The sequence below is a fragment of the Coregonus clupeaformis genome, chromosome 19, assembly GCF_020615455.1.
Source record: "Coregonus clupeaformis isolate EN_2021a chromosome 19, ASM2061545v1, whole genome shotgun sequence".
Taxonomy (NCBI): Eukaryota; Metazoa; Chordata; class Actinopteri; order Salmoniformes; family Salmonidae; genus Coregonus; species Coregonus clupeaformis.
The window spans coordinates 54,965,581-54,978,616 of record NC_059210.1 but is presented as its reverse complement, the minus strand read 5'-3'; the positions used below and the strand labels follow the sequence as shown (position 1 = coordinate 54,978,616).

The following is a 13,036-nucleotide window of genomic DNA, read 5'->3' as shown; positions in this document are numbered from 1 at the left end:
TCGGTAGCTTATTAATCATGCCTAGAATAGCTTCTTGAGTGTTTAAATGCACCCATAAGACATTTTGTCCATTTGATCATGGGACAGCTATGGTATGTCCAAAGACCCAAAATAGACGGCGGTTCGCTGTACTAAGTACTATGACACAGTAATTCTAGTGTCTGTTCTGACTGTCATTTTCATTGACTCAATTCACTCCAAAAGGAATACTATGTTCATCACAAGTGCATTGCCTCTTGTACTGCTTTCCACTGTATCATTCCCATGTGTTGGTGGTTGAATAACATCGTCACAATTGCCATCTGCTTGTAGAGGTTTTTAAAGGTGAATACAGACACTCACACATCCACACACACAAACACATAAACAGATGTGCAGCAGACACAATCACACGCACAGGCAGAGGAGCAGTTGACCTCGTTTTCCAATTCAGAGTTGTGTGTGTATCAGGCTAAATATTGTTTACTGGGGTCTCCCAGTCCTTTCATGGCCCCTGAATTACATTCCCCACTCGGCTGCACTCTCTCATTCACAAAACACACAGCCTACCTTCACATTATTAGTAGACTCCATTCTAGCTTCTACAAAACATCTACCCACAAAGAACCCTTCACTGCTGTGTGCCTGTTCTTTACAGTAGCTGTGTTTGTATGTGGTTTGTACTGTAAAATGTCCCCATCCATCCTGTATTTCATCAGAAGAGTCAGCTTGAAGTTCAGACCCTGTTTTTTCTCTTTTGTTTGACAGGCTGTTCCATTACAACCAGTGGTCCCACTGCTTCTGTTCTGTTGGCCTCCACCACATCTAAGCCGGTAAGACATGAGATCACCTTTTAAATTACTTAATTTCTTCTGGTCTTGTGATGGACTGTTTCTGTGTACCCCATCAAACTTGATTCATTCTGAATAATTTGTTTGTTATATAATTTCAGTATTTAGGTCATTTTATTAACCAATAATGACGACATTAATAAAATCTACCTTACTTAGTTTCTACACTTGACTTTGTTTTTTAACGCCATCCATGAACTAAATACCACTTGGCTTCCCCAAAGTCAAGAAACCATAAAATCAGATTTATCGCTTATTAATCTGGTCAGGTTTAGGTATTCTCCTGTGTTTCATGATTCATTATGTCATTATGTGGTGGAAAATACCTACCTGATTTGATTCCCTACTGCTTTCGGACAATTTATGCACTCTGTATTAGGAGGGAAAACCCTTTCGGGTATTTTGGGTAGTTTACACATAAAGGCTGATAATGGGCCTACCAGGAAGTACACTCCTGGGGGTAAATTAGAGGCTACCCAGAGAGGGTGGCTCACTGCTAGGGTATGGGGCCTGCTTCCTGTCTGGCTGTCTCCAAGGCCCTGGGTCGGTGGCAACAGGAAAGACCCCCCCCACCACCCTAGTCGGCTCTTGAGTTTTCCCAGTTTCCCCAGCATCACAGGGCCAAGGCCTGACCTCCAGGCAACTGTGTTTACTGAGGAGTGGCTTGCGTCTGGCCACTCTACCATAAAGGCCTGATATGTGGAGTGCTGTTGTCCTTCTGGAAGGTTCTCTCATCTCCACAGAGGAACTCTGGAGCTCTGACAGAGTAACCATCAGGTTCTTGGTCACCTCCCTGACCAAGGCCCTTCTCCCTCGATTGCTCAGTTTGGCAGGGCAGCCAGCTTTAGGAAGAGTCTAGGTGGTTCCAAACTTCTTCCATTTAAGAATGATGGAGGCCACTGTGTTCTTGGGGACCTTCAATGCTGCAGAAATGTTTTGGTACCCTTCCCCAGATCTGTGCCTCGACAAAATCCTGCTCGGAGCTCTACGGACAATTCCTTCGACCTCATGGTTTGGTTTTTGCTCTGACATGCACTGTCAACTGTTGGACCTTATATAGACAGGTGTGTGCTTTTCCAAATCATGTCCAATCAATATAATTTACTACAGGTGGACTCCAATCAAGTTGTAGAAACATCTCAAGGATGATCAATGGAAACAGGATGCACCTGAGCTCAATTTCGAGTCTCATAGCAAAGGGTCTGAATACTTATGTAAATAAGGTATTTAATTATTTTATTTTTTATGAATGTGCAGACATTTCTAACACCTGTTTTCGCTTTGTCATTATGGGGTATTGTGTGTAGATTGATGAGGAAAGTGTTTTATTTAATCCATTTTAGAATAAGGCTGTAACGTAACAAAATGTGGAAAAAGTCAAGGGGTCTGAATACTTTCCGAAGGCACTGTACATCATTGGGTACACCAGGTGCCAGCACAGACTGTGAAACCAGGGTGCAGAGCAGAAAAATAACTAATTCTGGGTCTCGCTGACCAGGAGCGAAGTGCCTCGTCAGCAATAACCAACAATAAGTCCCTCCAGCTCCAGTAAACTTTGACCCAGAGAAGCCCAGTGATTTCGTTAACCGAGCTGTGAGCCTGTGAGCCCCCGCTTGGTATGCTGGTCAGGCTGGCTGGCCTGAGAGAGAGTGGCTGTGTACAGCAGTACTGCTCAGTGCCCAGTACAGCAGTGACCTCTGGCAGGTAGTTTCCATGATGCAGTGTTCCCTATTGGGCACTCAGTACCGTAGCAACATCTGCTACGTTCGTTAGCCCAGTGAAAAGGGGGTCGCCCAGGGAGACGACCGGGCCAGGCCATTTCTGGGGGGAAATTGCGGCGGGAAAAGCATATAAAAGCCCAACGTTATCACCATAAATCCCTATGAAGAGGTATAGCTGCGCTTACCAACTTGTGTGACTAGTGCGGGTGTTTCTGTGGTATGTGTGTGGGTGCATAATATGCATGTGATGTTTTGTGTCTCTTCGTGGTGTGGGAGCTGCTCCTCCCTCAGCACTGTGTGTTTCTATGCTAGCTAGGATTTTCTCTGAACACTACAGACGGACAGCACTGGCCAGGTTTCATGTGGAGTCAGTCAATAGCCATGAAGAAATAAACAAGATAGAACACCAAAGTTTAGGATTCCTTTGAGCTGAGATGGGAGATCTCGCTGGTGGCTAAGTCAGTAGCCTCACAAAGAAGGCATGGATTTCCAATGCTCTTTAAGCAAGCATTCTGGCAGTACTGTAGAAGCAGCTGGTGTCTAATGGATGCACAACACAGGAGGGTTTATGTTGTGGCAAACATAAAGTGGAACTTTAGATCGGAGTATCTAAGGAAATGGTCTTAGTCAAACTTTTTATTTTCTCACTGAGATGTGAAGTTTGCACACAGCCCACCCGGTTGTTGAATTGTTATTGTCATGCTAGATACCTATCTCTCAAGTCTTTATGCCTAATGCCGTCTCTGTCCTCACACAACCCTTTGCACTGCACATGCTACAGCATCTACACATTCTGCAGTACATCCTGTGGGCTGCATATTCTGTGGTAGATGCTGAGTGGGCTGCCAAGATTAATAGCACAGGTGCAGGTGAAGTAAGAGGAGATGAAGACAGAGTGAGTTGGGTGTCCTATTTTACTGCCCCTGTTATGTGTTTTTTGTTAAAACATCAAGGCCTCGCTTCACTGCACTGCTCTGCAGTACAAGGCCTGCCTGTGTGATGGGATGGCTGTGCTGGAACAGGACAGAACACGGTGCGAGGTCAACAGGTTCAGGAATGATGTTGGCTCTTGACCAACATGTAATGCTCAAATGGGTTACTGATGTGACATTATAAGACCGGGAGTTTGTGTGTGTTTTCTACTATGTTAAACTTACTGTGTCTAATCAATGTGCCTACTGTGTATAAAAAACATTATGATTCTGATTAAGGCCATTGTAGGCCGAAATGTTTATATTTTAACCTTGCTTAAATAAAACAAAGAATGTTTAACGGTGAGCGAGTGTTGCGCCTTTTCCTTTGCATACTGTACTGCAGGGTTCTTCAATTCCGGTCCTGGAGGGCCGAAACTCTTCTGTTTTTTATTTCTACCTGGTAGTTAATTGCACTCACCTGGTGTCCCAGGTCTGAATTAGCCCCTGATTAGAAGGAGAGGATGAAAAACAGAGGTGTTTCGACCCTCCAGGACCGGAATTGAAGAACCCTGGTGTAGTGGCTCATACATGTTAAGCCAACATTGTACGAGACTGTCCTCAAAATACCAATGCAATTGGTGGTATGCCCCTGAGTCTTTGTAGTTTTCCTGTTATTGGCTGGTGAACTTGCAGAAGGAGACACAAAGCCTAAATGCTTAAGAGAATGTTACGAAATAACCTTTGAAATATATTATTTGTAGGGTGTTGTGCTTTATTGTTTACATATTATGTTCACGAGGATTCCTGAGGACTTTCGGCGACGTTCCCATTAGGTCCCTTAAGGGTTCTGACATTCTGAGAACATTCTAAGAACGTTGCATCATGGTCCCAAGGGAATGTTGTCTGGAGGACCTCTGTATAGTTCCCTGTAAGTTCCCAGGATGTCACTGTCAGGACCTTTTTAGGACGTTCTCAGGACGTTAATTTTACTAGTCCTTAGGACGTCGTGTGATGATCCCAAGGGAACGTTCTCTCGGGAACCTTTGTTAGTGCCCTGTAAGTTCCTAGGACGTCACTGAGGACCATGTCAGGACCTTTTTAGGACGTTCTCATGACTTTCATTTCACTAGCTCTTAGGACGTTGTGTGATGGTCCCAAGGGAATGTTCTCTGGGGGACCTTTTTCTAGTTCCCAGTTTGTCCCGGGGATGTTTTTAGGACATTCTTGGGATGTTGTGTCATGGTCCCTTGAAGCTCCCTTGATTGTCCCAGGTGACCCAAACCATTTTAAGTAAAGTAATGAAGTGGTATTGGGGTTTTAAGGTAAGTGGTACGCTGTTCAGCTAAAATAGTGTACAAATCTTTAAACAATATTATTACATTTGACATGATCACTTAATATTGACTTTTCAATATGACCCCACCTTGGATTTGAACTCACAACCTCTGGATTTGAGCTAAAAAGTATTTAGAATGTATTAAGTCTCCCACACATTCATTACTTATAATACATCTCTGCACTTAACAAAAGAGTGCCATCTGCACCGATATTTTAATTATCATTTAATCTGACTATTCTCTCATTGATTTTATTTATACTGAACAAAAATATAAACGCAACATGTAAAGTGTTACACAAAGTCTACGGTTGTGACACCGTTTGGACGTACAGCGAAGTTCTCTAAAACTACGTTGGAGGCGGCTTATGGTAGAGAAATGAACATTAAATTCTCTGGCAACAGCTCTGGTGGACATTCCTGCAGTCAGCTTGCCAAATGCACGCTCCCTCAAAACTTGAGACATATGTGGCATTGTGTTGTGTGACAAAACTGCACATTTTAGAGTGGCCTTTTATTGTCCCAAGCACAGGGTGCACCTGTGTAATGATCATGCTGTTTAATCAGCTTCTTGATATGCCACACCTGTCAGGTGGATGGATTATCTTGGCAAAGGAGAAATGCTCACTAACATAGATGTAAACTAATTTCTGCACATAATGTGAGAGAAATAAGCTTTTTGTGCGTATCGAACATTTCTGGGAACTTTTATTTCAGCTCATGATACATGGGACCAACATGTTGCGTTTATATTTTTCTTCACTGTATAATAGTTTTTCTTCAGTGTATTTTTAACAGAGCTGAGATTTACTTTGAAGTGCAAAGTGTAGGAATAGGCCTATAGGTGAAATCAGACATGGTAACATGGCAGGAAAATCGGAATGCTGTGAACCAAGAGGTTATGAGCTCAAATCCCAGGTGACGACATGATAACTAGTAATTACTGTATGAGTAAACATACACAATGTAATGTGTGTTAAATATTTAAGTTGAAAACACTATTTTAAAAGCTCTGTTTGTGTGTGTTTCGGTGTCCCTTGCATTGCCAAAAGACTAAGAGCTGTGAATGGATCAGTGGTTTACCAATCAGGGCCCTGATGGAACAGATATTTGAGACCATCAGGTTACATCCCCGGGACAAACCGGGGACTAGACAAAAACCTCTAGGGGACCATAACACCACGTCCCAAGAACGTCCTAAAAACATCCTCGGGACAAATTGGGAACTAAATAAAACCTCCAGGGGACCATGACACAACATCCCAAGAACGTCCTAAAAACGACCATGACACAACGTCCTGCCGACTTTAGGCGACCATTTCTACTGACTCATTTATTGTTAGCAGGGAATGTGAAGAAGATGAATACACCAGCTTTTGGCGTTCTTTTATTAGACATGTTCATCCCTAGTTTGCAGGTTGACTTGTATTGTCATGAATCTTGCCCTGGAGGCAGAACTGAGTCATAATTGGCTATATCGTTTTTTTTTCTTCTTAATTTAAGGTTAGGGTTAGGCATTAGGGCTAGCAGTGTGGTTAAGGATAGGTTTAAAATCTGATGTTATTACTTTGTGGCTGTGCCAGCTAGTGACCACTCTGCATTGCTGCCTCCAGGGCAAGAGTCATGACAATACATGTCAAACTGCCCCTAGTTTGAGAACACTGCAACTTCAAACTAGGCCAATCACTAACATTTTTTATTCTATCCCTTTTAAATGCCCCATATAATCAGTTTGAAGCTCTTTCACTGGCATACTGCCAAAAGCTCCTGATAGGGAAAATCTAATATGAGTTTTAATTTCATATTATATATAATATAATATATGACATTTAGCAACTTAGTCATGCATGCATACATTTTACGTGTGGGTGGCCCTAGGAATCGAACCCACTACCCTGGCAGTGCAAGCACCAAGCTCTCACAACTGAGCCATACAGGACCATATCTTCATACACGACAGGTCCAATGGGCAAAGAGAACAGACACAGTCATAGTTTAGTTTAGTTGAATAATTCAACCATTAAAAAAAAAACAAGCACACACAAAACTTGAAAAAGCCATACATGGATAGGATAACACACAATAAAGTCTGGGACTTATTTCCATTGTGGTCCTCTTGAAAAAAGATGGCTAGGCATGATCGAACACGGTTGAACACAGTATGACAACTAGATAATAAAACAAAAAACAAAGAAGAAGAACATCTATCTCATCATTGCAGTTACATCGTAGGGTACATTCAAACGGGCACAGAAGACATCAAACAGTTTTAAACTTTATTTTTAAAGCTGCCCAGAGAGGACGTCGTTTTTATCGGCAGAGGCAACACATTCCACTCTGAGGCTCCTGTATACAAGAAAGTACCTTTCCCAGCATTACCCCTGAACCTGTATAAGCACACATTAGCAACACCTGATCTGGTGCTGTGATTGTGTGCATCCCTAACACGGGGAAAGTAATCAGTTAGATATCTGGGCGCAGAACCATAAATACTCCTGTAAACCAGACCCAGTCTAATCTGGGACACCCTAGCCTCAACAGGCAGTCAGTTGAGTTCCTGAAAGCAGCTCTTGCCTATGTGAGTATGTGGACTCACCTTCAATACTACCCTGATCAGCTTATTCTGAGCTACAGTTGAAGTCAGAAGTTTACATACACTTAGGTTGGAGACATTAAAACTCGTTTTTCAACCACTCCACAAATTTCTTGTTAACAAACTATAGTTTTGGCAAGTCGGTTAGGACATCTACTTTGTTCATGACACAAGTAATTTTCCAACAATTGTTTACAGACAGATTATTTCACTTATAATTCACTGTATGGCAATTCCAGTGGGTCAGAAGTTTACATATACTAAGTTGACTGTGCCTTTAAACAGCTTGGAAAATTCCAGAAAATGATGTCATGGCTTTAGAAGCTTCTGATAGGCTAATTGACATCATTTGAGTCAATTGGAGGTGTACCTGTGATGTATTTCAAGGCCTACCTTCAAACCCAGTGCCTCTTTGCTTGACATCATGAGAAAATCAAGAGAAATCAGCCAAGACCTCAGAAAAAAAATTGTAGACCTCCACAAGTCTGGTTCATCCTTGGGAGCAATTTCCAAACGCCTGAAGGTACCACGTTCATGTGTACAAACAATAGTACGCAAGTATCAACACCATGGGACCACGCAGCTGTCATACCGCTCAGGAAGGAGACGCATTCTGTCTCCTAGAGATTAATGTATTTTGGTGCGAAAAGTGCAAATCAATCCCAGAACAACAGAAAAGGACCTTGTGAAGATGCTGGAGGAAACAGGTACAAAGGTATCTATATCCACAATAAAACGAGTCCTATATCGACATAACCTGAAAGGCCGCTTAGCAAGGAAGAAGCCACTGCTCCAAAACCGCCATAAAAAAGCCAGACTACGGTTTGCAACTGCACATGAGGACAAAGATCTTACTTTTTTGAGAAATGTCCTCTGGTCTGATGAAACAAAAATAGAACTGTTTGGCCATAATGACCATCGTTATGTTTGGAGGAAAACGGGGGTTGCTTGCAAGCCGAAGAACACCATCCCAACCGTGAGGCACAGGGGTGGCAGCATCATGCTGTGGGGGTGCTTTGCTGCAGGAGGGACTGGTGCACTTCACAAAATAGATGGCATCACGAGGAAGGAAAATTATGTGGATATATTGGAGCAACATCTCAAGACATCAGCCAGGAAGTTAAAGCTTGGTCGCAAATGGGTCTTTCAAATGGACAATGACCCCAAGCATACTTCCAAAGTTGTGGCAAGATGGCTTAAGGACAACAAAGTCAAGGTATTGGAGTGGCCATCACAAAGCCCTGACCTCAATCCTATAGAACATGTGTGGGCAGAACTGAAAAAGCGTGTGCGAGCAAGGAGGCCTACAGACCTGACTCAGTTACATCAGCTCTGTCAGGAGGAATGGGCCAAAATTCACCCAACTTATTGTGGGAAGCTTGTGGAAGGCTTCCCGAAACGTTTGACCCAAGTTAAACAATTTAAAGGCAATGCTACCAAATACTAATTGAGTGTATGTAAACTTCTGACCCACTGGGAATGTGATGAAATAAATAAAAGCTTAAATAAATAATTCTCTCCACTATTATTCTGACATTTCACATTCTTAAAATAAAGTGGTGATCCTAAGCTCTGTGCTAAGTATGCTCTCCAACATAGTTTTACTTTTGTGAGACACCAGAAGTGTTGAGTCATCCGCATAACGGAAAAGACGGCAAGAACAAGCATCTTTCATGTCATTAATGTACAGTAAAAACAGTAGAGGCCCAAGCACGCTCCCCTGCGGAACGCCACACTCATTGGTTTTGCCTGAGACAGTGAACCATTAACCTCTACTACTTACCTGATAAATAGGACTTTACCCAGCCTGCTTAACCCTAGTGCCTCCAGTTGGGAGATTAGGAGACAGTGGTTAACTGTATCAAAGGCCTTCTGTAGGTCAAGCAGTACCATTCCACAGAGATTTCCCTCATCAGTCTCTTTCCTGATGAAGTCAGTCAAGTAAAGTAGACATGAATCAGTGGAGTATGTCTTTCTAAAACCCGACTGAAAATCATACATTAGACTTTGTTTGTTGACATATTCATAAATTTGCTCATATACAACTCTCTCCAGGATCTTTGATGTTATACTGAGGATAGATACAGGCCTATAATTCCCAGGGATAGACTTTATCCTCTTCTTATACAGAGGTATAACTTTAGTGTGTTTCATGTCCCTGGGAATGATGCCTTGTTCAAGAGAGAGATTAACGATATAAAGTCGAGCAGGTATTAATTTGTGCTACTTTGCTCGCAAATGTTGGTTTTATCAAGACGTATGATTATCTTGCCTCTCTTCTCTGTTCCTGAATGTGTTGCTATAGAGTTTCTGCTCCTGCTGAAAGAGAGAGGGGAATTACGGTTATTTTGCCTACTAGGGGGTTTCATGGAACTAGGGGACCTAGGGAGGAGAGAGAAATAAGAATGCAAGATTGGCCTTGTATAGTTCTGCTTAAGTTAGAAGCAGAGAAAACAGTGGACAATAGTGACCTTACAGTTTTTTCAGTGAGTGAAGATTAGTGGGACTTTTTCTCTCCTTTATTACATTTACAGAGCCCTAATAACAGTCATATGGTCTATGTTATAGTCAGTCACACATGCTCTGTTATGTTTAGTTAAACAGATTTTAATCACACGTGCTATGAATTTTTTTAATGCATATCTGATTTGAAATTATGTGTTATTTTCACACTCTTGCCTCACTGGAGCCTGTGTGAACCACACACCAACAGACTATTTCAATAATTACAACTCCACTCTCTCACTTTCTCCATGTGAATATATCGCCAGTCCCTGGGCCCGTATTATCTCTGCACTGGTTGTTGTGTTTGTTTAACATTTGGGTTGTGTTTGGTCTCCTGTGAGCAGTGGAATAGCAATAGAGGCACAGGAGTCAGTCAGGGATGAGTGAGTGAATCGGGTTAGCAGGCAGTGGGTGAGTTACTGTAGCAATAGAATCTCATAACAATGCCTCTGCCCTAACTTCCACTCCCCTCTCTGTATCCCCTAGCTCCCCTTTCTCCACTCACTCTATCTCTCGTTATCACCTTGGATGTGTACATTCCCTCATTAGTTCTGTAAATATGGGGGGATTTTCTTGTGTGCTGACGGTGCTGGCCCGTCTGAGGGAATATTCACACAGTTTGATTGTGCCAGGCCTGCTGCTGCTGGTAGTGGGGTTGATGTGGGCTACTACTTACTCACAGTTCACTTAAGAGTTCTGTCTCCCATCAGGCCTGCTGAGCCAAAGGACCACAGTCACACAGGCTACACTAGTAACCACACAAATTGTAGAGTAGGGGTGCTGATCTAGGATCAATTTAGCCTTTTAGATCTTAATTATATCAACAGAGGCCACCTGATCCTAGATTAGCACTCTGAGACGCTTTGTAAAGAAAGCAGACAAGTCTCAACATGTTGGACTAACTGAACTATCACTGGAAGATCAATGCAGGTCAATGTATGTCCAAAGAGCAGTGGGCATACATCACACTGAAATAAAGTGCTCTCCAGCTCAGGAAATCTGGATCAAAGGCCATGATGATGACGATGAGTGACTCTCATATTAGACATGGGAGGTAACAGGACCCTATAGGTTGGATGACAGCTAGAGACTATCTAAAGAACATTATTTAACAAGGAGGTATTTGGTTTGATGGACTAAAACAAGGTTTAGGTTGCTGGAACATTACTGGAGTTGTTTATGAATCACTCTTCTGATGATGCAATCACTCTTCTAACAAGGTAACCAACCCCTATTTTTCAAGCTGAACCCCTATTTTTCAAGCTGATAGTTGTGTGACAGTAGTCATGTTTGTACCAGTGAGTATATTTGAATATATTATCAAACATACAATCAACTAGTCTGTGACTCTTGTGGTAGTGAACATTTTGGAAAATCAAAGGAAGCTCAATCTCTGTTTCCTTGCAAGGATCGCCATCTGGTGAAAGTTGCATGAAACTACATATGATTCTATGTTGTATACTCTAGGGAAACTCATTCATCGCTTTTTGTGTTCCCATCAGTGGTGACTGGTGGGAGGAGCTATAGGAGGACGGGCTCATTGCAATGGCTGGAATAGGATAAATGGAACGGTATCAAACACATCAAACATATGGAAACCACATGTTTGACTCCATTCCGATAATTCCATTCCAGCCATTACAATGAGCCTATCTTCCTATAACTCCTCCCACCAGCCTCCACTGGTTCCCATTGTTTCATCCATTACTTCTACAACTCCTAATTGTAGACCAACTGAGTGAAGTCAATTCCATTGAAATGTTTTTATTACAATGTCAACAATACTACAGTGTTTGTTTGGGAGATGAGACTGCTTTAAAGATCCAATGCAGCCTTTTTATCTCAATATCAAATAATTTCTGGGTAGCAAGTAAGGACCTTACTGTGATTTCAATTCAAATAGTCATAAATAAACAAAAATAGCTTCTTACCGAAGAGCAATTTCTCAAGCAATAATTATTCTAGGACTGTCTGGGAGTGGTCTGAGTGGGGAGGGGAAAACTGAAAACAAGCTGTTATTGGCAGAGAGGTTTGGAACTCTTTTTCTTATTGGTTTATTAATTAATTTACAGGCCAAAGCTCCATCCCACCAAAACAGGCAGACATTTTTGGCGGTCTTTTCAAACAGATCTTACACTAAAAGGGCATTATCATAATTTTCACAATTTCACAGAATTTTTCCAACCTCATAGTGTGGAAATATGTATATAAAACACAATAAAATCTCATTTTTGAATGCACTGGGCCTTTAAATTGCTGTTAACCAGTAGTGGTGTTATCGAGGGCCAGTGGATAATTGGAAACCTGGGAGGTGAAGACAGCACATCACAGATGCAGTGTGCTGAAAGAAAGTGCTCCCCTGGGCTATTCATTTATATTATACTGAGAGCCACTGAACCTACCTCCCTGACTCAAAATCAATGTTCTGACAAAATTACATTGAGGACAAATTATCACTCAGTCAGTCGTACTGTACAGTTGTGGTCAAAAGTTTTGAGAATGACACAAATACTAATTTTCACAAAGTCTGCTGCCTCAGTTTTGATGATGGCAATTTCAATATACTCCAGAATGTCATGAAGAGTGATCAGATGAATTGCAATTAATTGCAAAGTCCCTCTTTGCCATGAAAATGAACTTAATCCCCCAAAATGATTTACACTGCATTTCAGCCCTGCCACAACAGGACCAGCTGCCATCATGTCAGTGATTCTCTCGTTAACACAGGTGAGAGTGTTGACAAGGACAAGGCTGGAGATTACTCTGTCATGCGATTGAGTTAGAATAACAGACTGGAAGCTTTAAAAGGAGGGTGGTGCTTGAAATCATTGTTCTTCCTCTGTTAACCATGGTTACCTGCAAGGAAACACGTGCCGTCATCATTGCTTTGCACAAAAAGGGCTTCACAGGCAAGGATATTGCTGCTAGTAAGATTGCACCTAAATCAACCATTTATCGGATCATCAAGAACTTCAAGGAGAGAGGTTCAATTGTTGTGAAGAAGGCGTCAGGGCGCCCAAGAAAGTCCAGCAAGCGCCAGAACCGTCTCCTAAAGTTGATTCAGCTGCAGGATCGGGGCACCACCAGTGCAGTGCTTGCTCAGGAATGGCAGCAGGCAGGTGTGAGTGCATCTGCAC

At 42.2% G+C, this 13,036-nt stretch overlaps 1 protein-coding gene across 1 annotated transcript in view; it reads left to right on the top strand.

Annotated features, from left to right (window-relative positions):
- The window catches only part of LOC121532285 (tetraspanin-9), a 280,383-nt gene that overhangs the window by 19,275 nt on the left and 248,072 nt on the right, over positions 1 to 13,036 (top strand). Inside the window, exon 2 of the mRNA XM_041838138.2 lies at positions 748 to 812. The gene's annotated coding sequence lies outside the window, so the exon portion shown is untranslated. The remainder of the gene's footprint in view (positions 1 to 747; positions 813 to 13,036) is intronic.